Source organism: Lagopus muta, chromosome 2 (genome assembly GCF_023343835.1).
Source record: "Lagopus muta isolate bLagMut1 chromosome 2, bLagMut1 primary, whole genome shotgun sequence".
NCBI lineage: Eukaryota > Metazoa > Chordata > Aves > Galliformes > Phasianidae > Lagopus > Lagopus muta.
In genome coordinates, this window is record NC_064434.1 from 63,046,326 (window position 1) to 63,074,235 (window position 27,910).

General features: G+C 38.1%; 1 protein-coding gene and 1 long non-coding RNA gene across 3 annotated transcripts in view; both read right to left on the reverse strand.

Moving 5' to 3' along the window:
* Positions 1 to 25,006, reverse strand: part of LOC125690069 (uncharacterized) — a 48,443-nt gene extending 23,437 nt beyond the window's left edge. Inside the window, exons 1-2 of the long non-coding RNA XR_007375490.1 lie at positions 24,879 to 25,006; positions 2,878 to 2,927 (exon numbers count right to left, since the gene is read on the reverse strand). This is a non-coding gene — a long non-coding RNA (uncharacterized LOC125690069). The remainder of the gene's footprint in view (positions 1 to 2,877; positions 2,928 to 24,878) is intronic.
* The window catches only part of LOC125690068 (SAM and SH3 domain-containing protein 1-like), a 522,255-nt gene that overhangs the window by 291,858 nt on the left and 202,487 nt on the right, over positions 1 to 27,910 (reverse strand). The gene's annotated exons all lie outside the window — the stretch shown is intronic.

The window sequence follows — 27,910 nt, forward strand, 5'->3', positions numbered from 1 at the left end:
AGCTTTTGTTAGTATAATTTTCGTTTGGAATCTCCTTTTAACAGCAGCAGGAACAGCTATTTCTTTTGATGTTTTATATGTCTATACTGGAACCTTTTACTCATCTATTAAGGTAAGAGAACAAGTAACATGGTAATAAGAGCTGGAAGTGAAACATTTCTAAAATGAATCATTTTATTTCTGAAAATAAAATGAAACTTGTTCGGTAAGAACGTAACCAGTGATGGAAAATGGAAAAGACACTTGAGATACTTACAACCTAAAACAACGGTCATTAAGAAAGCTTGCAAAGCCAGACTGCAGTTAAAAAGTCTGCTGAACACCATGGATCCAGATTAACTTTTCCCAGTTTCTGCACTACTTTGATTCTGGAAACTACCTGAATTGTAAAATGAATTGGAAGATTTTTAAATATATGCATTAATCAAAAATTCTATTCCCAATAATTTGAAGACTGCCTGAAGTACAGTATAAGCTAAAAATATCTATGACTTTTTTTTGTTGCTGTTAAAAAAGCTAATCTTCATTGAAACCATTTCATCATTTATTATGAATTTCTATTAATCCCCACCCTTTCTGTGGGACGGGAATCCTTCATTATATGATGATGTTGAATACACTGAGGTTAAGTACTATAAAAAACAAACAAACAAACAAACATGAAAAACCACAGCTTTTACAAATAACAGCTTTAGGTATTGAGAACCAACATCTTAAAATCAAACACCTAAGACACAACAGGCACGTTGGTATACGACAAACACTTAAAATGGGTGCAGCTGTCAAGCTGTTGGGCTGCAAATGGTCACAAAAAGCCCCAGCATGGGTTTGCCCTGACACTGGTGTGCTTTGCTCAGACCAGGCCTTTTTGAGGCAGCTCTTCAAACAACATCTGGATTCACGTGCCTCTGCCATTCTTAAAAGAGTTCAAAGCACAACTATGAAAAAACCTATGCAAGCACAAAACCTGACCTTCTGCACCTTTCCATTTTGCTGTTTTCTGATCTTGCTCCTTTAATAGAAAAGAAAACTGTAACAGGCTTGAGAACAGCATGGGGCACAAACCACAATGTTGTATCTGAAGTAACATATGCTGTCTCTTGTATGTTTCAAGAAAAAAAAATATCTTTCTCCAGGAATACATTTTTAAGCATTCCTATTCAACAAGGAGAAAAACTAAAAGCTGAAAAATCTTTTATATCTAGGTTTGACAACAATAAACAGTTCTCAAGAGCTGTTTGGTTCACACACAGATCCCTGACAATTCATCAGTGGGTATAACATGTAACATATAACTTGTGTGCACGCACCAAGTTTCCTCCCCTCACCGTGATGGAGTGACAGGATGGTTTCTGGTCTTTATATCCACTCAGTCATCACTTAACAACAACAAAGCAACAACAAACAACAATTTCCAGTTCATTTACTCAACTCTGGCATGACCTGTTCTTCCATTTGGATATTTCTTACTTATAGTTGTCAGTTTCCTACTTCACATAAATGGGCAATAAAATCTTGTTTCTCTTGATAAGGGGGTGATTGAAGTTATTACTTCATATTTTCCTGACTCTCTAACTAACTATACAGTCTTCCACAGTAAATAGGTACGCCAGCATAGATTGAATGTACTAAGCCTCTATAGGAGCATTCTAAACAAGGACATATTACAGCTCCATAGTTTTAATGTTTCACAACTGAGGATTTAAAAATTAAGATAACTGTCACTTTTTTTCTTTTGCTCCAGAAACAAAAGATCAAAATAAAAACAAAACAACCTCACTGGGTTAAGAAGTTGAACTGTACACCACTGCTAATATACAAACTGCTTATTCCTTTAAAAAAATGAAAAAGAGCAATTGTAATGAAGTGAATGGCTTTTCCATGTGAGAATAACCTTCTTTACCTGTTCAAAATTACCATCAATATGAAAAAAGTATGTTGGCAAAGGCTGGGTACGCCAGATATACTTAAAGCACCATTACCATAAGTAATGCATGATTTAATCCAGTATATGAATGAAAAAGACATAGGATAAAGACTTACGCTCAAAAAAAACCCCCACATATGCACCCAAAAAATCAAGCAGAGTCATAAAATTTCATTTCAAAAGATAGAGTTGAAAAGATGACGATAGAATAATCACCATTTCAACTGAAGGATTATACATGCATTGGCATTTCCATGACAGTGCCGGAAACACAAAGGGAGGTTTTTCTCTCTTGCAGTCCACTGCCTCATCCATCATACCTCTGTTTAAGCAAGGAGCCTGTAGAATTTGCACAGCCCAAATAAAACATTCTCCCTTAAAAAACTAAAAACCAAGTCACTTAAAAAAAAAATATATATATATATTCTTCCTTTGCCTTTACCCAGGTATGGCATATCATAAATAATGCAAAAATGCATATACTAATATGTCACAGCCACAGAGCCATGGTTGGTCAGAACTGCACTATGGCAAAGCAGAGTGAAACAATACTAGAGCACACAACGTAAAACAGCACTTCATGCTACAACACGACACCTGGAGAACAAGTAGTCACATTAGAAACACAGGCAAACCACTTCAGCCAACCATTTTCTGTAATCGAAGACCAAACAATCCATCGCTAAATCAAGAACCACTATTAAAAAAATAAAAATAAATCAGTGAAGATATTCACAACCAAGCTGGTTCTAGAGAGGACAGATCAACCTTTCCATTCAAGAATACCAACAACTTGGAGAAGCAGCATATATATATATATATGCACACACACACACACACACACACACACACACACACACACACACACACACACACACACACACTGTTTTAGGAACCATCTGTTGCCAAAGCCAACAAGCCAATGTATTTGTGTAATGGAGAACACTTACCACAGGAAATAAATGCTCCCCCAAGTCATGAAGATAAAGCTTCCACTTACCTGAAAGAAAAAAGGAAATTAAGATTATTCAGGAATTCTTTCTTGCAGATCTAACATTTCAGGGAGGGGTAGTTTTACTTTATTCAGTTTCAACTTTTCCTTCTTCCCCTCCCTCCCACAAAAGGTAAGAGATGTTTTGAAGGGGTATAGCCTGCACGTTCAGTACTACCAGTAAATATACATATACTTAAACACATCCTTGAAATGTCTCTTATACAAAATGGCAGAGGAATTGAAGCTACCGGAAGAGGGTTATATAGTTTAGGGCAGAGAGCAGGGAAGAGGAGATGAGCCTCATGTTACAGAGATGGAGGGAACAATAGCTCTGGGTAGTTTCTCAACAGGGAAACACCAAGGGCTGTGTTGGGACTCATTCCTCTGCAGAGAACAACAGGCAAAAGCTTAGCCAAGCTTACCCCCTTCTGAATGAGGTAGTGCATTCCACTGTCCTCACTTGAGAATATATGGAAAGCAAACCTTGTGCATTATTATAGATTCAGAAGTTCTACAAGTGGAATCATTATGTAATCACATGTGCATAAGAATAGCTTTTAAATAAAGTGATGTCAACAGGTCAGAAGGAAGTCAAAGAATTATCGAATGGCTTGGTTTGGAAGGGAACTTAAAGATCACATAGTTCAAGCTCCCTGCTGCGGGTACAGTTACTAACCACTAAACTAGGCATTAGATCAGGCTGCCCAGGGTCCCACAAGGTCTTGAACACCTCCAGGGAAAGGGCATCCACAGCCTCTCTGAGCACCTTGTTCCAGCACCTCACCACTCTCTCAGTGAAAAATTTCTCCCTAACATCCAACCTAAATCTCCCTCCTCTTAATTTAAAGCCATTCTCCCTGACTATCAGACTGTGCAAAAGGAGAAGGACAGTCCAGCTGCTATAAGCTCTCCTCAAGTACCAGAAGGCCAGTCTGGTCTCTCAGAAGCTTTCTCTTCTCCAGGCTAAACAAGCCCAACTCTCAGCCCGTGTTCATAGAACAGGTGCTCCAGCACTACAGTATGCTTTAGCTTTCTAAGCAACAATTATGATAATAAACATGAGTTTACTGAAATCTGAAATGAGATTGCATCTGGAAGTTACTAGAACACAGATTTTTTTTTTTAATATTATTTTTTAATTAGACCATATTGTCTCTGTTGAACAATGAGTATAGATCCATTCAAGTTCTTTTCAGTTACTAGCATGTATCATCAAAGAATGGGATAGTTTGAACACATCACTGTTCAAGCACATGAAATACATAATGTGTAAGGACAGTTTGGACAGAGGCTAGAATGAGAGAAAAGAACAAAGTTGCTCATTTACAATTGATACTGTCTTTGAACTGCAGTGCTCCTTATCTAACTCTGCTATCATGGGAAACATTTGGATCATTCAAAACAGTGCTGCGCATTTAAATAAGGAACTCTGAAGCTTGTTAAAGAGAGACAAAGGATTTCCTATACAATATTTATGGCTGACCATACAACAAATCCTTTAACTCTCATAAGATTTTAGTTCATATGGAGTTGTGCCCCTCAGAAATATATTAAGTGTTCCAAATTAAATTTTTATTTCTAAAGCCTAACAAGAATACTCCTGTTAACAGGAGATAGGGAAGCCCTGTAGTCAGTATCAGGTTGTGTCACACAGCATATCTGCAGAGTGCCTTTCATTGTAAAGCCACAGAGAATGATAGGTGATGTGCCAGCCTGTGATCCAGAAGAATGGAGCTTCCCTGGCAGACCAGAACCTCAGGGCAGAAGCATACCCCTCAGTGCTGGCACATTATAGATGTTTTGTGTTCAGCACTCACACATTTCACCTGTTACCACACCTTTTTACCCTTATCTAATGGCAAAGAGCACAGGAAAAAATAAAATCTCCACAAAATCCTCTGTCAATCTTTATAAAGCATTGTTAATTCTCTTTTTTTTTTTTTTTTTTTTTTTTTTTAAATTTCCTAAGACCAGTATCACCTCTAACTAAACCGAGGCTTTTAAGAAATGTATTTCTCTTCAGCCTTTTGTTTACTGTTTGCATATTGCAAGATACTGTTTTTCTATGTATTTCCTCCCAGATGCCCTACAGGGAAGTACTCAAAATATGCTCAAAACAGACACGAAAATTCATATTCACAACATATTTGGTAAACTAGGACTAAGGACATCAGGCACAGGTCACATACTGTCTAAGACAGCCCTTATTTCTACCATTACCTTACAGAACAGTAACAGACATGGAAAACAAAAGATAACTTTTAATAAATATATCCAGGAATTCAGAGTTAATAAAATGTAAGCAGCAATCACTGAAAGTTATCAATGTGTATATAAATATATATTTTAAACTTGTGCAACTGCCAAAAAAGACCAAGCTGCCCCTTGGAGAGTAAGGAAGCATCTCACAGTTCTGCTGCTCCTCCTGGATGTGCCCCTGCACATCACCCCACTGCTAGGTCACCAAACATGCCGTTAGAAAAATTTGTTATTCATTACACTATTTTTTAACATAAGAAAACAAACAAACAAACAAAAAAACCAGAAGCAGCAAAACCCATCTACTTTGTATGCATTTTAGTCTTGTTCTTTATTACAAAGCTTACTAAGACTCTCTTAAGTAGGATGCAGCAGCACTGAGCCTTGTAAACCATGGTACACTTAAGTTGTTATTAATAGTAGAAAAAAAAGAACTGTCTGGGTAGTTTAACAAGAATTTGAAATTATTTCTTAAGTAAGATGGATACAGCATGGTGTGAACATACAGTCATGGTTTTCATGGTGTATCATCAGTATTCCACATCACTAACATGCCATCATCTGGAAGTTTCCAGCTAGAATGAATAGTGAAATTTACTGTAAAAATTAGCCAGAGAAAAAAAAAATAAAAGGTAGTGTACTTTTCCTCCTGGAATATTGCACACTAGAATTTAATGTTTTAACTGAAGCAGCTTTTAGGCGATTTTCTTAAGCCCCGTGCCTAGGGGATTGCACTTCCAAAGCACAAAGTATAAGCCATTCCCTGCTTATAGTTTCATCTAAAGCCAAGTCAAATTTTATGGTTTTGGGTAGGTTTAATTCAACAGCTACTAACTTTGTTGAAAACATCTGAAGAATTGGGCTGTACTGGCAACTTCATGGTCAAAGCAAGGTATAAAATCAATGGGATCTCTACCCTTTTTAAAGGTAGATCATTAGAAGTTCTCATATGCAGTTTCAGAATCATCACTTCAATTCTAGTCTGACATACATTGAACTGACTTGGTAACCCCATTAATATATTACCAATCATTTGGGAACAGATGTAGCTAATACAACTATCATAGTAACAAAGTGCAATTACGGGTAAAAGTAATTTGCAGACCTGTAAAGTGTAGTGAATCAGGTGCGTTTAAGTTACCTTATTTCTATATGCGCATTACAATGAAGGTATGGCATCTAAAGCTGTTGTCTACACTTCAAACAGTATTTAAAACGAAACTCAAAAGAAATGTGCCTGAAGATCCTATTTAGGGAGCAGAAATTCCCTAACAGTGCAGATGTAGTTATTGCAAAAATCTGAGGATGTAACTAAAATAAAGCCAGAATGCATTTTAAGTCTTAGGTATAACATAGGTGGTTGGAAAACAGAGTCATAACAGACCTTTCCTCATCTTCAAATACCTTTTCATATATTTCCATCTGTTTTACGACAGTACACAATAGCAAGACAATGCACCAACACGATTTCACTTGCAATACTCACGATTTTGATACCCACATTCACTGTTTGTGTTGCCACATAAAGATTCAGCCTCTCCTCCTCTGCATTTACACTCACTGCTGAAGACAAGACTTACTCTGAAATTCACTTGATGCCAGTACAATTTCAAGGAAAATTAGTGCCCAGTAGATCTATGAGTTAGCCTTCCCACGGGAAAATAATCCCTTTCTACTAACTTCCTCTATAACTTCCCTGAGCTGATTCAACCTCACCTTTTGCTACTGCCAGTTTTGACATATGGAGATCACACGATATGACAATTCTTGTCATGATCAGATGTGTCCAAAGCATCAATGCAGTAGACTTCAGCATACATCCAGTTGACCTCGAATTTACTTATTTCATACAAATTTGTGCTCTATTTTTCATATGAAGGCACATTCCTGGCACTCAGACTATGCAAAGTCTCATGGTTTTGAGTCAAGTCTCTTTGCGGGACCTAATATCACCACCCTATTACTTTGCTACCCAGCACTGAAAGAGGAACCATCAAATTTGTTCATACTGACAGGTGTTGTTATTTCCAGAACAGATGAAGTGTGCTGTAAGATAAGTCTTTGGCATGAATGGTTCTGTGGCAAGTTTCCAGACTCCAATCCCAGAGGCAAGTAAGGACACCTTGAAATCCCAGATCAGAAAAACTTTCAAGTAAAGCTGAATTGACTCTGCAGCAAGGTTAAGTACTCTACAAAACTAAGGTTTCCAGTAAAAGAAAAGCTGAGGATGCTGTGCAGTGACATAACTGGTTTGTTTTTAAATGAAAAAGGAAGGTCAATTACAGAAATGTTTACTATGTTTGAAAACACTGCCTGCACCAAAATAATGCAAGCAACAAGAAGGAAATCTCTTCTTGCCTTAAAATTATTTCTATTGCTTGCAGCATAACTATCAGCATTTACATGTAATTGATTATAAATAAAATGTGAACTATCCTGATGTTCACACTACTCCACTCCTACAACAACCACTTCAAGCAGCCTAGGCATCAACACCCAGGACATTGCCATGCGCAGTGCCTAGCAGCAGAAAACAAACAGCGGAAGCAGAGCTTTTCTATCTAGCAAACGCATGCAAAAATAGCTGTGAACCCAGTACTGCAAGAAAACATTTATTCTCCATTAGAATCAGTTTAAAGGGATTTGTTTCTGCACCAGCTGTGGTGAACTCACAAATGCCTGTAAGATGGAGATAAGCTATGACCACAGTTGCTGCTCTATTACTTTGCTTGCATGTTGGATGTTTTTCTGATTATAGTTACTCCACGATTTAACGGTAGGAGGCTAATGGAAATGTTACTTGCTACAGTAGCAAGCTAAATCAGTTGGGGAAAGGAAAAGAAATGTGTTTACACTTGAAGATGTCACATAAAACAGTAGGAAGCTCCCACCTCTAACACCAGAATTGGCACATTCAGTCAAGGACTCATCTACATTATTACGTGCTCCTTCTCACTTAGAAATCTATTAATTTACAATTAGTTGTATTGATTTTATAGCAGGCTTGTAATTTCTGTAATAATATATGGACTACTGAAGAAATTAATTACGCTCCTTCCAAAGATAAATAGTTTGATAAACAGGTCTTGGCACAAATTATTGAGCACATTACTGACAGTCTGGATTTTTCTGCTTTAAATTCTACATTAACTACAGCAAAACTGATAAGTAGATTCTCTCTGTCCCATCAAGAGTTTCTTCTCTTACTCTTGACAGCAATCCACTAGCAGAAAGTGCAATCAGCTGGGGAAGATAATGTCAGTTCAGCCACTTGGCCTTGTTAAGCTGGAGAGATTTAAAATAATGTAGCTATTGTATACACCATCTTAATGGCAAAGGCACTGCATTCTCTGTGAAAAGTTAAAGTATCTGGAAAGTAACCCTGAGTAAAATGAAATCTCATCATTATTTTGAGAACTTCATCTACATGAAAATGGAAGAATTACCAGGCCAAGAAATAAAGATTCTAGAACATAAACTGTTTAAAACATGAGAATGTTTTCCAGGACAGTGTCTGTTGTTTATTATTTAATAAAATATACTTAGTAGCACCATTTTTATTTTTTGCTTATTATTTTAATAATATACTGAGGCATCTTAAAGAACAGGCTTGTGCCTGTTAGTTCTGGCTCAATTTTGTACTTTCCTCATGCAAATAGAAAAAAATAACATTGCAGTAAAACCTGCATTTTTTTTTCCTGCCCTGTAGATGTTTCACTTGCTACCATGAACAGAATTTCTTTCAATTTCAGGTAAAGCCTGCTCAACATAAACGTGATAGAACACTTGAAAGTATGTCCAATCCCTACAATTATGCTCCAGAAATAACATAGCAATTGTAATTAAAGTCTATATCAAACTTTGACAATCTTTCTGAAATCTTCCAGTTTTATGTATACTTGCTTCAAAATAAAAACTCTTCTTCACTAAGATGTATTCAGAAAACCAGTGTACATGCCTTTGTATACTCTAGGCATCTGATATCTTGGTACTTAAATGTTCTTTTCACCAAAAACGCATATAGATTGCATATAAAATGCATAAGAGCATAATGGATATAAAAATGAAGATAAACATAACTTGCATACATAAGTATATTTTTCCACTGTTAAAACATCAGATGTTTTACAATGTTGGTGCAGAAGTTTATCTACATATAGCACCTGCGCAGTGGACATGAAAATTTATGTTAGCCCAAGTTGTATTTACTGAACACCATCAAAAGCTTGACAGAATTGTTAAATTGTTCATGGTTATTTATAGTATTTAAACACGGTAGAATATGAGAGGTGTACAAACTCAGAAACATTCAAAGACAGTCCATCAAAGAAGATGCATCTACATCTATACATAGTTGCCCAACTTCAGTCATTAAAATCACGTATATCAGGCGTCGAGCTTCCAAATACTAGAACAAACACAGCAGACACGCAATAGACAATGGCATTAACTCTCTATATAGCATGAATCGATATCTTGAACACCAGATGAAGCAGAGGCTTTGGAGAAGTAGGAAAAAATAGGGTATGGCACATCATAATTATTTACTTTGTAAACCTGTATTGGCTTAACTTTTTGCTAAGATGTAATAATATATTATTTAGCTCCCTGGAGCCTTAGAAATACAGTTACAATGCAAATTATATCATTTCTCAATGATATTAGCATGCCTTAAAGCTAAGAACCACTAGAAATCTCTGCTGTAAAACTGAGAGCTGCTTGAAGATGAGAAAATGAAGGCCCCAGAATTACAACGTATTTTCTTCCTGTAATATTTAAGAGTTAAACAACTGGGTACGTAACTCCAGATTTTGAATACTATTTATGTTTCCAACACAGTTCCACGTGCCTTAGAGTACCTTTACTATGAACAGGTTAGCACAGTAGAAGGGTAGAGAGAAGTAATCATCTGCTTCTGGCCAATCATGCTGAAGTGCTGGTACAACATCAGTTTGTCTATCACAACTCAAAATCACCAAGAGTAGGAAGAGAAATCAAAGGAAGTGTTACAGACAAGCAAAATTAATAATGTTTAATAGGACATGGGATACCATTTCCATTGTTTGAAGCAGCCAACTTTAACACACATTTAACACACACATACACTAAAAAAATGAAGACTGAGTGCACATGTAAGTAGTCTGCAAATGCCTTTTTTTAAGCATTTTCTATTTATTATAATTTTTATTAGATAAATTGCCTTAAAGATTTATTTGAATAGTGTAAGCAGACACCAGATAACTGGCACTAACGCATTTCAAACAGTATCAGCTGCTTCCTATATAACAGCCTTGTAAAACCTCTACTATATTTTGTGTCTGAAAATTAGTCAAGTGTAACATTATTTGACTGTCTCATTTCTCAACAGCATGCAGTCCTGCTTTTCTCCATCACTGCCTGTTGCCATACCCTCACCAATCAATAACAAATGAGCTCTCAGTGTTTACTCTGTTCAAAATTCATTGCTACAGCTAACTGCTGCCATTCTGCACTCATCTGCGGGAGTAAAATGGGCTGTGGGTTTGATCAGTGATCAACTGTGCTTGCTGTACATTGCTACTAAAAAATTCTATATTGCTACTGAACGTCATGGTTCACTTATGCCTCATTGTGATAGACGCACAGACGATCATAAAGACAAGGTCAGACACCGCTTATACATGCTCAAATCATTAAAACAGTCAGTGTCAACCTCTATAGGTACATCAAAGAAACACAGTGGGATGAATATTATCACAAAATCCCAGGTTTAGTATGTGCTAAAGCATTTCCATATGTCAAGGCCACCACATTCAAGACAGTCTCCTAAATATTCAGTGCATCAAAACAGAGACAGGCAAGCATACAGTCAAGGTGTTTGCTCTGCAGTGAGGTGCTAGGGGACACCTAACAGCTGTAAGCTACCCAAGTGTCAAGGTAGAAGACATGTCTTGGTAGCGAAGCTTAGAGAGATGCTTTCTGCTGTTGCAGTTCCTCCTAACTTCTCTATTGAGAGCTTCTTAAAATGGTGGCCAAACTGTTAATCGGTATTAAAGGACACAATCCATTACTGCTCTCTCTCTCCAGGCTGCAGACTACTTGCCTTTCCTAATTTAAAGCTCAGTTACTGGAGACTTCCAATGGAAAACAGTGCTACCCTGTAGTCAGAAGCGTACTGAAGGGATACAAGGTACTGCAAAAAGAGATATGGACATCAACGAGAAGCTGGACTCTTGCAGCACTATTACACATTCTGAGATATATAAGGCTTGCAGGAACAAATCATAGAGCTTTAAGATGGAAGGAATGCAAGTGCTCCTTGCACATAAATAAGGATGGAAAAGTCACAAGCACAAGGTATAGTTAGGATCAGGAACAAGCTGGAAGGCTCAAGTTGGCTCTGTAAAATATTGTTTGCAGAGCAGTGAGCTATTCACACACATCACATCAGACACGATGTTATCTGTGAAACAGGAGACAGCCACAACAGAAGTGACCACAAAACACTCCATTAATACAAGGAGCTGCTCAGCTCTGTGTGAGCCCAGATGAAACTACTTTGCCCAGGGGGAACAAGCCATTTTACTGAACTAATGCTTAATGTCTAGCTAAGGACTGGCAGGAGTTCCTTCAGGTTTTCAGAGCAATATTGAGCTTTGCTGTGGATATCACAAAGATAATTTGATCTGTTACTTGTAATGTGACCAGAATTAAGGCAGTGAAAAAGAAGGCAAAGCTGACTACTGCTTACAAGGGTACTCAAGACCACTGAGTTACTGCACATCATGGGGAAAAAGAAAAACAAAGCATACCTCTAAGAAGCTGTAACAAATTTCCTTTTTCCACAGCTCAGGCCTCTTACCCTCTCAATTTAAAATTATGGACCAGCTTAATAATTGCCTCAGGTGTACTCTCAAAGAAATCCATATGTAAATGGAAAGCACCTGTAAGAAGTTATAAGCTGCAGAAATCTTTTCAGCTCTTGTCTTATATTAAGAACACACAGAAGTCAGACACGTTCTAAACCGTTAGCACGAATCCAAAACGCAGGTTGAGAAATAGCAAAAGGTAAGCTATCTGAACAACTAAACCTGCACAACATATAGTTTTATTGCCAGGAGCCTCCATTGCAATTAACCTCCATACAGACAAGAACTTGATTTTATACATATCCACACATGAACACAGTATTTTCATTCCTTAAGTAGTAGAAATATTGAAAGACCCAGACAGTATATAGTAAAGAAATTGTCGTGCTTTACACAGTTTGTGAATATTCTCTGGCAATTGGAGTTTCTTTCAGAAGCATTCCAGATTAAGAAAGGGAAGCCACATGAGTCCAGTATGCCAACATACACACAGCTGAAATAAACAGCTTCTCACAAAAGATTGTTAAAGCCATAAATTTAGAATAAGGGAAAGCAATTTATAAGGATTTGTTATATATATATTCTCCCCATAAACTCCAGTTTAGAGAAAACAAAACACATAAAACAAGAAAATGATTTTACAACTGTAATATATACTATGAATTAAATTCTTGGAGCTGCTTCTGTTTTCTCTTTCTCTGTCAACATACACATACGCTCTGTAATAGCTAATAACTGAAGTGTATGAATTCTCCACCAGCACAATAGCAACGTGTTTTGAAAATAATCTTGTCAAAGAAAACAAGATGCTTTGAGCCCACTTTCAGAGGTTAACACTTCAGAACAAACAGCTTCCCTAAACTGCTCTTTTACAACGGAAGAAGCCCCTAACTCAACAGATACCATCTATTTCTAGAACACCACTTTGGTAGAAGTACCTTGCTGGAAACACAAGAGGAACTGTACGTATGACCGCCATATTTCACACTGAAAGAGACTCCAAACTTCAAAGCAAGAGTGCCAGTGCCAACTAGGAAGTAGCATTCAGGTCCCTACAGTGCACAGACAACACTATTTCTATTCTTTGCACAGCTCACATGCACCTGGGGACTCTGTGTGAGCAGAACTTGTGGCAGGTCAATAAAACAAAAACACTCCTTCACAGATAGTGCCTGCAGGTACATGCTGTACTTAGGACACTGCACTTAGAATCTAACAGGGACTTTTTTCCTGTATTTTTAAACCGTTACATATTATACAATTATAAAGGTAAAATTGGAGGGCAATATTAAACGGAAAAAGGGAGATTCCAACTATGAACAATCATCGAAGAGCTTCGAATTCTCTTGCAGTTTGCTTTAGATAAAGTATTCCCAGCTTCGTATCATAATGCCAAACAAATATTTATGAAAGCCCTTTGTTAAGATTTGATGTGTGTAAAGACTTTTCATCTTTTGGATGACATCTCACAGACGTGTAATTAGATTTTTTTTTTTAGAAAGTATATACAACTTTTGGATGAACGATGCAAAATCAGAGATAGTTATTGTAAAATCAAACACTCTTTTTGTATCAATAGTGAAATACTGCCTTTGCAGTTAAAAAAAAAAAAAAAAAAAAAAAAAAAAGGGTAGCAGCACTATCTATCTCTGTTTTTGAATTCATGGCAGTGAAACTGTCTTTCCTGCACAGGAAGATTCTGCTAACATGTAGAATCCCTCTACTTTTGAAATTATTTACATCAGAAATTCAGTCTGGGTTTCTAACACATCAGGCACCCGAAGGCTAATTTAAGCAATCTAAACTCATTGGAGTGAGGAGGGAGAAGGTTTACTGCCTTTACCAAAGAGCTTCATAGCAAAGAGGAGGCAAGGAAGTTGCTAATAGCCATACGAAGCTGATGACAGTACTGCAAGTCCACCAGATTTTTGCCACACATTGCCTACAGAACTCCATGCTAGGTTCTGTATCATGGAGTCGTGACTTTGGGGCCACACACATATCCTATATTATCTTTGATTTGCAGTATTAGGAGATGCCAGCACAATGAATTAAGGTAGTTTCTAACAGAACATGATTATTTCCTACACGAATAGGCTTAGAAAAGGTATGGTTATTAAACATGATTATGTGAAGAATTTTTGTAAGGCGTTCCAGCAGCAACAATTAAAACTTCACAGAAAGGCCTTTGTGGGAGTATTTTCCAACTGAAATGCCCCCTGTAACTCAAATAAGGACTTCAAAACCTACATTTAGAATTTTCTTAGCATTCCTTTAAATTCAGTAAATAAACTTGGTAAATAAAACAGTTCAGTGCAACAACAAAGAGCCACGTCTTCCCAAACTGTTTATCTAAGAACCAGCAGGCATATTCTCATGAACTATCCTAGGATCCCTATAAACTGCAATATTATGTGAGTTTAAAATTGGAAAAAAAATAAAAAAATAAAAAAAGAGAAATCTCACACAGAAATACAAGATTGGAATTGACAAGCCAAGTCATATTAAAGTATAAGTAGCAACATTCCCAAGGCATGATATTGAAACTGATAAACACTGCTGACTCATTAAAAGCCAGTATCTTCAGCAAAGCCCACTAGAGCAGCAAGGATAAGAATCTGTACTAGATGGATGAACTTTATCTGGTCCACAGCACATTGGCTGCTAAGACAAATCTAAGCAACTATAAAGCCAGCTTCATGCTTTTCATTTAAATTTTGACAGTCTGCCTTGCTGAGGTAACTTAGTTTTGCTGCCTTCAAAGCTTTAATCCTCTTCCAGAAGACGCCTCAGAAATATTAATACATGGGGAAATACCAGGAAAAAAATAAACAAATAGAAAGCTTTGTTGAAACAGTGTTTAGACTGCTGGAGAAGTGTCCCTTAAGCAGAGCACTCTAGAGAATGAGGCAGCACTTCAGAACAGAGGGCAGCAATAACAAACAATTACTCTTCTGTAGTAATTGAAGAAATCACTGAAGTAATTTATAAGAGGTCACTAGCACTTCAAACAATTGCATATGAGTTCATGCCAGTTTTCCAACTAAGAGCACTAGTAATTACTTAGCATCACACTCATCTCCTCATTTTCCTTTCTAGAATCTCATCCCCAGCAATCCCTACATCTTCCAGTAACTTGCTCTCTCCTGTCTTGCTGTTAGTAAGGAACAAAGTGGAATTTCAGATTTTGATAAGAAAGTGATTATTTGCTTTCTTATTCAGCATGTTTCAAATGTCAGGCTGAGTAGTCTCATCTTTTAGTCAAACAAATATACTGAGACAGAAGATATGCAAAGGTAATGAATATACATACAAATATGAGAACCAAGTCATAAGCCCTTCATACTCAATCAGAGAAATAATGTGGACAAGCTCTTCCTAATTTGCTACTTATTTTTAAATATTTCATGACAATTATTAATTCAATATAGTATACAAAAACATGCTATATTGTTTCACTCATCCATGAAACTACTTGCTCTGAGACAATATCTGACCAATATCAGTACAACTATGCAATCCTTCAATAAAGGAGAGTTAGGTTCTCTACAGGTAGCTTTGCTTGATTCTGCACTTCTTCCCATATCACATTTACTTTGATGAGTGTGATGTGCTTAACAAGAAATCATGCTCTAAGCTTAACATAACTGTAATGATTTGAGCCAGAGGAAAAAATACAAAACAAAGAGTTTACAAAGATCCCTTCCACCTGCCCTCTCTCCTACTCCTGTTATCAACAATGGAAGCAGGTAACAGAAGTCAGGCTTCTGATATTGAATTAATAGGAAAAGAATTTGGATGCATTTCGGAAACCATACCTAAGATCCTCCATTAGCAGGAACAAATTAAAAATATCGTTGTGAAAATAACCAAGCTGAAAGAGATTCCAAGCAGCAGGGCAAGGCAACAAACTGTCAGCCTCATCAGCTTCAAAGATCAGTACTTTCATCCCAACTTCAAATGCACCAGGGATGGGGCTTCTACCACTTGTATTTTCCTATTCACATTTCTCCCCCCACTTCTGAAATATCAGCACTTAAACTGTATTCTACAAAATTTGACTAGGTTAAGAAATTATTGAAATTGATTTCTCTATCAGTTGTAAAAAAATAAAAATAAAAAAAATAAAATGTATGAAGTCCCTAGCACACATAGTGTAAACGGGGCATTCTAATAATACATTCTTTCCCTCATAGGTTTGCAGTTACTTATGGAGCAATTCATTGATTTAATTCAATAATTTGCAGAACGTCCCAGTAGCACTAACTCCTGAGATTCAGTAGATAGCACACAGCTATTTCCAACTAACGTCCTATGTCTCCACATTTTCTAAACCTGGAATTACAGCTGATAAAGAACAAGAAAGTCATGCCTCACATTTTGCCACATCAGGAATAATTGTATTCTGTCAGGAATGGTTGGACTTTGTTCCAAAAAAATTTATATGGAAACTTAAAGAGGGAAGGGACAAAGGTTAAGATCAGTTTTTATTAACTTTCAAGAGAAGGAATTTTGTTGGCTAATTTACATTTGTAAAGTATTGTCTTTCAAGTAGAAGTACAAAAGCTAAACTAGTCCTAAACTAGTTAAACATTGCCAGTGCTTTGAGCCATTAAGAGCAAAACATGAGCTTTTTTAAAATATTACTTTAACAACTTAGCTTTTCTATAAGGATCACCAGAATATAGTATCATGCTCTAATGGTTATGCATTCAGCTTGATTTCCTAATGCACCCAGGGTAGAATCAAACTTTGCACCAGGTCTCGGTACACAGCATTTGATTTTTCCCTTCCTGTTATTTACTTTTTTTAGAGATCTGGACAAGCTTGAAAAACCAGTGCATAAGAACTTCGTGATATTCAACAAGGCCAAGAGAAAGGCATTGTGCTTGAGGCAACCCCAGAAGCGTGATCAGCCTGGGAGAAAAACAGCCCTGCGGAGAAGGACTTGGGAGACCTGATAGACAAAAAGCGGTATATGAGCCAGCAGAGTGCTCTTTATAGTCCAGAAGGCTAGCAGTGCCCTCGCCAACATCAAGAGGGGGTGGCCAGCAAGGGGAGAAAGGCAACTGTCCTCTTCTACTTGGCTCTTGTGATGCCCCACCTGGAGTACTGCATCCAGGCCTGGGGCCCCCAGCACAAGAAGAACAAAGTGCTCTTGGAACAAGATCAGAGGAGGGCCACTAAGATGACCAGAGGGCTGGAACACTTCTCCTATAAGGAAAGGTTGAGGGAACTGGGCTTGTTTAGCTTGGAAAAGAGAAGGTTACGGGGAGACCTTATTGTGGCCTTCCAGTACTTGAAGAGAGCATATAAACAGGAGGGGGAACAGGTGGATAGCGATAGCACAAGGGGGAACAGTTTTAAACTGAGACGGGGGAGCTTAGGTTAGATATTAGCAGGAAGTTTTTCCATACACAGGGTGGTGACACACTGGAACAGGTTGCCCAAGGAGGCTGTGGATGCCCCATCCCTGGAGGCATTCAAGGCCAGGCTGGATGTGGCTCTGGGCAGCCTGGTCTGGTGGTTGGTGACCCTGCACACAGCAAGGGGGTTGAAACTCAATCTTTGTGGTCCTTTTCAACCCAGGCCATTCTATGATCCTATGAAACCAGAGAACAATAAATACTAGCCTCAGTGGTACAAGTAGTGAACTCTGTGTTGAATACGTTAAAATATTTTACAGCAACAAATTCCCATATCGGGTAAATCCTGACAACTGCTTTTTTTTTTTTTTTTTTAACTACTTAGATTGCAGCAGAATTTTTCACTTACCTTTCACATTTAAAAGCTAATTAGCCACAATTTCATCTATTGCAACAACTCTTATTTTCTTTGACAGAGAGGGTTCATGGGGCATTTGTTCCTTCATTTTAAATTTACATGCCCTCTGTGCCATCATCTATCACTAGATTTTATAGAAAAGTGCAAAAAAATTTCAGTATACAAGAATGCAAGAAGTTTTCTAAGCTAAGGAAACAGCACAAGAGCCACAGCTGCTTATCACTTTCATAGTGCCTAACGTCACACTGTGTCCAAACTGTTACACAGCTCTTATCATTACTGATACTTTCATCCACAGCCAGCACCTTTCAGGAGTTATTTCAGAGTGACAGTCAGATGAGTGCAACTCTAAAAGCCTGCCAGATGTTCACTGCATCTTTAGAAATGGTCCTTATTGCATAAGCCAGTTTTCAAATAAGGGATATGGAAGTGCCTCCTGGAATGACAGCCCTGAAAACACAACATTCTTCCTTTTTTAACATTTCCATGAAGTTGACTTACATTTCTTTCAATGTAGTCAATATCCCATTCTTAAAAGCTGCCTGCAATTCAGCTGCAAAACAGCTCCTTCTACGATGCATTTAAAAAACACTGTCAGATCTCCTAACAGCAAGCTAACTACTGGTACAGTACAGAAGCATTTCTAAAGCTAAAGAATGCATAACCCAGTGAGAATCAGAGGTTTTGAAGACTAAGCACATACTTCTAGCTCTCTAAAACAGAAAGCCTTAGTTCTAACCGCTTTATTCCCACTTCTCTGAATCCCACCCACTGGGGACTGTCTGCTCTCATTAACAGGTAGGAATATGCAGTTACAATACAGAACGTGTAACTTAAGAATCCTACTGCTTCTCTGACTAAGAGTCTTTTCTATACAATATGTTACTTCACATTAGTCTGATTACACCAGCTCCTTCAGAAGTACACACTGATTGTCTACTCAGAGGACAAAAATATTTTCATTTCAAAATATATATACACTTTCCTTAAGCAAAGCTTTTTATACTTTGTAGGTGGTGTTCCAGACATCAGCATGAAAGATTGGCTATGACAACCAGAATAAAGTGTTTTGGATCTGCTGGAACACCACCTAAGGACACTCACTGAGGGGGAAAGCCTACAAATTTTATTCCATCCAGGAATACAAAGACCTTATACAACCTTTTCTCTCCATTTTATCTCTTCCAAATAAATTATTATTCATGTTTTCTTCCCAAGCTCAAATGCAATTTAGTAAGTCAGTATTAATCAGAAAACAAATATACATGACTCCTGTTGAAAGTAGAGAAGCACAAAAATGAGAAGATGAAGCAACAGATCCTTCCTTTACATTGCAAACCTCAAACGAAATACCATCTATCTATAAAGGATAGGAAGATTGATTATGAAGACCTCTCTTATTTTTGTGACCTCTGTGGATTTCAACTTTTATCCACACCCTAATGTTTGTTTTCCTCTAGATTTAATGCAGCTTTCCTAAAATAAATCGGAAACATTGGTAAAGACACCATAGAAAAAAGCCTGCGTATTCGCGTTAGAGTATCCTCATACACCAGTTAACATTCAAGCAGGCTTTGTAATACTGAAAAATATATTTGCACCATATAATGAGAAAGGAGGTACTGTATCCTGTACATTTTAAGGCAAGAATATACAGATAATAAGATTAGATCACTGAAGACTTTTCAATTTCCCAACTGTTGACATGAAATCTTCATAAAGCCTCCTTACAACCTCAAATCAAGCATTAGAAAATGCAATTCCTGAAACTATTAGCCACAAAAATTTAGGTCAGAAAAGGTTTCTACATTTCAACATCCTGGAAACTCACAGGGATTTGATCCTGTTCCCTTGTAAAGTTCTGCTGGATACAACACATCAGAAAGAAAACCATCCGATTTTGACAAGTGCTGAGCTTCTACGTTTCAGTGAAAAAGCTCAGAAAGAAAACTCTCAAAGAATGAGACCTCAGGTGATGGACACAGTGAGGAAAAGCATCACACTGATTTTCATCAACCAGACCTCCACAGTATTTTCTTCCATTGCAAAGCATCTGAGCTCCATTTATTCAAAAAAGTTCAGCAGATTTGGCAGTTGGCTGACACAAGCTTTCTAAGAGAATGTTAGAAACACATAAGAATAGCCTTTCAAATTCACTGGGTCCTGGAAACCAGTATTTTATGTATTACACACATTCTAAGCAAGCAGTCCTTGACTGTTAAGCCTCCCTGCTAAATTCTGCGGTTACATATAAGCATAAGGAAGGGAAAAAGCTATTTTTAATTATATATTTTTAAAAAGTATAAAGTTCATAGACTTGAACATCAAGTGGTATCACTGCTAAACACTTGCCAGAAATCTGCAAGTGGTATACCAAATCATTAAAGAAAATAATCAGGAGATTGATGCTTATCTAATACCCTTGTACTCTGGCTTCACACAACTCTGGTTTTACATTCTATACCAAGAAGACAACACTACCTCCACATACTCTGGTCTAACAGCATAAGCAAAAGGCCTAGTTAACTATTTTGCTCCCAGCCAGCAGTACTCCTCTCCCCAGTGCAGGATTGGAGTAAAGCAGGAAATATCAGACTGTCATGGGTCCCAAGAGGAAAGCAGCTGAAGGGAGGTACTTCCATAGAACATAGTTTTGAAACTGTCAGCACTACTACTTTATATCACAGTTCCTATCACGAGCTCCCTAAATGCAGCTGGCTCCAAAAGCAGAAGCAGACTCTCAATTTAAAACATAACAAACAAGAAGTGCAATTAGAATTTTGAATTCACACGCAAATAAAAGGCTGCTTCATAAAAAGCTTAGAGCGGTTGACACAGGGATCTCTTTCTTCTGAAAAGAAAGCAGCAAGCATTTAATTAACAGTGCAGATTTAATGCATTGCTAAAGAGCAAATCCAATTTAACATGAGCAAAACATGATTTAAACAATGATGCCATCTTCAAGCTCTTGCTGCAAAGATTCGTAAGGATAACTATAGAAGACGGCATGTGGGAACTCCTAACTAGGGGACATTTCACTTCACCAATTGCAACTTTATTTGATTACAACTACAAGTGTAGTCTCCCTATAATTTTCTCAGTTGAATCCTATGACACTGTCATAATCTTATCTGGCTTCTTGTCCAATCTGGGTATTATTTCAGCATTAGTTATAAGCCAGAAACTTGGAAGAAACAAACCACCCACATCAAATCCTAGAGCCTTCAACTTTATTTTGACATGTACAAAGTGCTAATACAAGGAGACAACAGGAAGCAAAGAATAGTCATAACTGTCACTTTTGAGTAAATAATCCCTAGGGAACATTCTTCCTGCCCCACTATTAAGAAATAAGGTCACGAAAAAAATTTAGAAAGTCTAGGCTTTGGTGCAGAATTCAGAACCCTTTATTAGGACTGAGACTTCTGCTGCAAGATATGTTTCACTACCCATTTAGCTCTGTTGTTAGTCTGAGAAAGGTCAGCAGAGACTAAATGAAGATTGGTTTGCCCAGTTTTATATAATTGCTTAAGGGAAATAACAGTAGAAAGACAACAGCAGGGTGAGGTGGGCAACGTTGTGTGCAGTAAAAACCCATAATTGTTCTGGAGATGCACTTACATAATTATAATAGATGAAAATTAAAGAAATAGTGTCAGCAGATCACAACTGAGTTTTAAAAAGCATTTTCACACTAGAGATACTGGAAGTATTTAACTGTAACTCCAGTGCTTCTTCTGAAAGAAGAGTGTAAGAATGACACACTTCCTCCTATAATTATTAATGATCACAGAATGCAATTGTGAAGATTACAGCTTCTCCTCAAACCTCATAGGCTCCAGGAATTTAATATTATAACCGTTTATTGAGAATTACTGAGGGATCAAAAGAAAGACTAATATGTCATCTGAAAATTGATTTTTTAATGTTACATAAAAATATAAATGAAATGGAAAAAAAGGTTGCAAGTCTGAGAAATTCCTGAAGAAGTTCAACAACTGAGAACTGTGATGTTGAAGAAATAATGTGCATGGGTGCAATCAATTTCTATACCACCTCTGTCTTACTGAATTGAAGCATCTTAATAGTGGGTCACTAAATTTCAGACTTGCTTTTAATTTCCCATTTGTTCCAATCAGTTAACTGTGAGTATGAAGAACAGCTTCTATTTAGCATGGAGTTTCCATTTTCTGCCTCACTGAATTTTCATCTGCATAAAGTCAAAAATTTACCTAAATAGCCATATTATCCCATTTATAGAACCATAAATCAGATAATGTTAAAAGCCAAATGAAGAATTTTGTATTCTTACTCCTCCAGTCTTTGCATTTGAAGGAAGAAGCCAACTATTTTCTCAGTGCTGTATTTCTTTCATTGGAGTAGTTACATTACTATGAGACTGTTCTTCCTTCACACAGTTCACTGGTACAATAAATAATTCTTGTTAATCAGGTCTATGTACGTTCTGTAACTGCATAACGATGTTCAGCTTGAGAGCCACCCCAGAACCTTCAAACTACGCCCTAAGAGGTTAGAAAAACCACTAGTAGGAACTGGTCCCAGCAGATCTCATGTGCTTTATGACATGACAGCATACAAGCATTAGTAACTCACTTCCATGCACTGGAATTGCTTTGATAAAAACAAAGAGTTTAAAGACATAATACTGTTTTGACTGTAACATTTGCACTACTTTAAGAGTTTCTGGAAGGAAAGCATACCTTGAAGTTCAAAGCTCTTCTATGCTTTATCGTGTCTGTGTCAAAACTTTTCTAAACAAAGCCTTTAAAGCTTCAGCATTACTTGCAATAATTACACCAGATAAAGTCAGTGTTTGTGTGTGAAAGACAATGAAATAGATTTTTCCTGTAAGAAAGCCATACCACAGACATGACAAACAACCAAAGTTAAGTCTTAATTTTAACAGATAAGGTGAAAGCATTGCTCAGCCCAGTAGCTCCTAACTCATAGCTTTTTTCTCTCTCAGATGAGAGCATAGACCCTTGTTTGTACTTTCCATATTTAGCAGGACAGGAGAGGCTAAGAAAGCAGCCAGAAATTCATTTAATATAAAAATGCAATTATATGAAAACAGTAATTAGTAATAACACAAGAAAGGAGATTGGAATGAAACTTCACAAGAGAAGTGACTCTTTAAAAGTTTGAAGAATTCAAACTAAATCATCACATTCAACAGCAAAGATAGTATTAACACAGTATCCTATGTAATGAGGTTGCTGCGTAAGAGTTTTCTACCTAAAAACATCTTATCTGTCCTTGTTTAAGCAAAGAGAAGGCCTTGCAAAGCTGGCTTTACATAAAGCACTAAATGAGTAGTAGTTAACCCTGTGGAAGCATTTTCATTTTACATTGCTCACTCGGTTTGCAAAGTATTTGCAATACCTGAATATGATATACTGCAGAATGCATCCCATTAGTTCCCTTCCTCCTCCCCAAAATTTATCGCCTTCTACTCACGTAGAAAATAGCTCCATGTAAGAGAATACAATTATTCACACTCACCTAGAAAAGTCCACAATACATAAAAACTATAGAATAAAAAAAGCCAGCACGCCAAATCCAGTTGCTGGCTTTAAATTTTAGCTGCCGAACCCAGCAGGTACCTCAACCAATTTTCAAGCCACCTGCTGAAGGCCGTCTTCTGGAAACCCAGCTCTTTGCCCACAATGCTTTTTTTCCTCTTTCACAGAAATTGTGGCTATCTCTCTTCTGGAGACTTCTACACAAAGGTCTCTGCCTTACTCATACGTGGGACATCAAGTCATGCCAGACCTTTACCTTTTGGTACTGACCATACATACCTCCATCTTATCAACATAAATTAATTGATATCATAGAGAAATACAAAGGAATACACAGGATTCACGTAAATACTGTAGGCAGAAACCTCAGTGGCTGCAGATATAGTGTCGTACTACCTGATAAGATCACACCAATCAAAAAAGATCTTTCCTGAGGCAGCAGAAGTCATGAGCAACACAGAACACCTCACATTAGATCTTCAGTGTAGATTTTATTTTTTCCCTCTCATACTCCTGCTCCTTAGCATGCCCAGAAAGACTCACATCAATGACAAAATCCTCAAGAGCTGCAGTTTGAGCAGACAGAAAGGCACTGAAGAAAAACTCTCAGCACCCAGAAAGTAATTGGTTGCATACTACAACCAGGATAAAGAAAAGATACCACAAATAACAGATAGATCTGTCTGTCTTATAACTGAGTATGCACCAGCCCTTTCCAACTTATAAATCCAGAAGTCTTCCTGGGAAGACACGGTTCCTTTTAGAAGGCTAACACATTCATATATCGCTGAATGGAACATGCTCATTATTTTGTTTCTCTACATGTATTTCTTAAAACAGGTCCCATAAGGTTTCTGACAGGATGATATAGCTTTCAACCAAAAGAAGGGAGATCTACTTTAGATGGTAGGAAAATTTTTTTTTACTCAGAGGATGGTGAGGCAATGGCACAGGTTGCCCAGAGAAGCTGCAGATGCCTCATTCCCGGAGGCACTCAGGGCCAGGTTGGACGTGGCCCTGGGCAGCCTGATCTGCTGAGTGTCAGCCCTGCCCATAGCAGGGGGCTGGAACACTAGGTGATCTTTAAAGTTCCTTTCAAACCAAGCCATTCTATAAACAACACAGAACTCACAGCAGCTGCATTACCACAGAGACCAGCAGGCTGCACACAGAGACACAGGCTGCTCTCTCACAACAAGCCCAGCCTCCCTCCCACTTGTTTGGAAAACAAGCCTTAATACATCACTAAGATCTCAACTGAGGAGGTATATGCACATACATCTACAACTTAAGTCAGCCTACCTACACCTACCACCGAAAACCAAGCCAGAAAGCATCTTTACATTTATATCAGAAGCCATATACACTCAATGAAGCTATGCTATCAGAGAAACCAGCACCTCCTGAAAACAGCAGGCACTTTCTTCATCACCGTGAAGATATCTGGCCAGTAAGATTTATCTGGCAGTGCCCCTTCTCCCAGCCACAGTCCTTGCCTTCTACCACAGCCCACAGACACTTACCCCAAAGCCCGATTTCGCTCTTTTCCTCTGTACCATTGCTTAACCTGTCATAGGAAGTCACAAAAGCCTAGAAACATTCCCAAGAACAACAACGACCACCTCCTTCTTATACTCTCCAAACAGGAGCAGTCCCCCTCACCCTCATCAGGTCTAATGGGCCACAGGTGCTAGCTGCCAGTCCCACAGACCAGCTTGGCCCCAAACTCAAAGCAGCTGAAGGCAGGGAGGGCCCAGCCCAGTCTGGTCCCTGTGCAGATGAGGCAGTGCCAGTGGACTAATGTCAGTTGGTGAAGATGGTGAAGGGGCTAGAAAACCTCTCAGGCTCACACCTGAGGAAACACACAGCTTGTACGCTTCAACACAGCTTGATTGCTCTTGTATGTTACAGGCTTTTTTTTTTTTCTTCTTTTTTTTTCTCTCAGTACCAGATTTTACATTTCTTCCAGCTCTCAGCATTTAATAACTGTTTTTGCAAACAGACAAGTATGGAAACACTACTTGGGTTATAAAGCATCCTCTTGTTTTAAGATCCCTCTCATGCCTGCAGCGTGTGCTTAGGATGGCTGTATTTATTTGAGTAATGATTTGAAAAATCAGAGAAATGCAAAGTATTATTTAAATAGCTTGAGAAATGGTCGTTATTCTTTGTTTGAGTAACAGTGAAGAATGGCTCAGAAATACAGCTGACAAGACAAAGCAATGTTTTAAAGATGTCTCGTGTGGTGGATTTTTTTTTTCCCCAAACACAGTAAAATAATCAAATGGTATCTATTTTACCCAGCTGTAAGAACTGCTCTGAAAAACCACAAATCATAGAAGACAGCTTAACTTACTTTCAAACAATGTCACATCTGAATTCACATGGGAGCAGAGGTTTACCTTTTTGTGTGGCATCAAGGCTGGATTTTACCATTAGCTGACTTGGTAGCTTCTTCAACCAAGCAAACTGAAAACCCCTTCTGCTCCCTAAAAATCTGCAAAGCTCACTGAGTTGCATTAACAGCAGAGTCATACACACACAGAAAGCTTTGTAATGAAAAGCTCTTCAAAAATGACAACGGCAATCCAGCTTTGGAAAGATGCTTATCTCAGGTTTTGTGGGCTCTATCGTAGTGAACACAAATTTGACTGCATCTGTCACTGCCTGACACTGGCTCTCAGCAACCAAGCTCTGTAGAGGCAAGGTAGATCACACTGACTTCTACTGGTACCACTGCCTCTGCCCTGCATCAGCTCGTGTAATTGATCACCTTGGCAGAGGATGCCGTTTTGCTAGACTCTATCTTCAAGCTCTGCCACTGACCTTTCAATTTGTCTTGGGAGACTCAATTTCATTTTTTTCCCCTTATTTATTTTAACTTCTAGACTTTCAGGCAAAGACTTGCTCCTACACTGCCTTGGCGTGTGTGCTTTAATGTCACACCCACCAGTGTTAACCCTACTGCCAGAGGCAGAAGACCAGTCATTACTCCTGTTAACAGGTTCCTTCAGAGCAAACTCAGAACAGCAGAGCAGGCTGCAGCAGGGATACAGAATCTCACACTGACAGTAGAGCAGCCCCTGCAAGGCTAACAGATCATGTTTTGTTTGGGTGGACTGAGAGGAAGCATGTTGATAACATCAGCTAATTGGACAGCCATGCTGAGCTCCAGGCAGGCACTGGGGCAGCAGGAGCTGGGGAGCGCGCTGCTGGGGCTCCTCCCTGCGGTGCCACGGGAGCTGCTGGGGGCACTGACCTCTCATGCTGAGAAGGGTAGCAGCCAACTAAAGCCTGTCTGCAGGGCTTTGCCTCAGCAGCAGATGACAGCTACCAACAGCTAGAATATTTTCTGACATCTTCCTTACCCAGCTTCACTTTTCTTTGTGTAGGCTGGTTTTTTTTTTTTTTTTTTTTTTTTTTTTTTCCTACTATCTTAAATATCTGAGCTGGGCTCCTTACATAAACTTTCACCACATGGGTGCAAAGAAGGAAAACTGAATGAAACTTAAAAGAAACACAGGATTTTGTGAGTAGCTTTGATGTTCTCTAGCTTTTTATTTATAGAATACAGATTAACTTCCTTTTGTTAACATCTATTGTTGTTTTATAATGGGCGCTGCAAATGCTTTGATAAGTGAATTGAAAGAAATTGCTGCAGTTCCTGCTAAGTGCCATGACTTGCTAAAAAGTGGGATCTATAAAAATGTGTTTTAGGCTGAAAAAAGGAAAAAGAAAATGTCACCTGATTTTGGATGATTATGGAATAAAGCAGTTACTTTGGAGCTGAGCTGTGATTTTTTTCACTCACATGTAGCCCCCTCAACCTAAGCCACATTTCCACATCAGCCAAACACAATCACTGTCTATTCTCTAGCTGTTTACCCTTATTTATGTCACTGTGTTGTTCTGATGAGCCTTTACACAATCCCTTGTCTTCTGCCTGTTGCATCTCAATTATCTCTTTTTAGTACATACTAAAAAGTGATTTTTAGTGGTGGTTTTGCTTCCAAGGTGGATGTCAGACTATTCATTAAAAACGTACCCGTTTGAAACATGTCTACTATCATCCCAAAGGTGGTAAATATCCACTCTTCCTAGGATGGCTGGGAAAAATTAGTCATGAGATGTTTTATGGAGGAAGCTGGGCATGTGCACTCAGGCTGTGCCAGCTGCTGCTGATTCCCTCCTTATTTCCTCCCAGACACATCATGTTTTTACACTGGTTTTCAGTTCAGTACTTTCATACTTGGATAGATAACCTGAAATTCAAGTGGAAAAGATTTAAAGCAGCACAAGTGGTGAGCACCTGATTTGCAGTTTAAATGGAATTTAGTTGTCCAAATCCACAGAGGACGTTTCCAGACTTTTAACTGTCCCCACCCGCCATATCCAAACCAATAAATGACACAGACATGACCTCGAGGTCTGCCTGTGGATATGCATTAGTTATTTATAGCAAAAAGTCTGAAGATAGTCATAGATAAAACACCCTTCTCTTGCTGTATATATTCAGACAGTCATCGGGGAAATGACAAAAATGATTTTGCGGTAG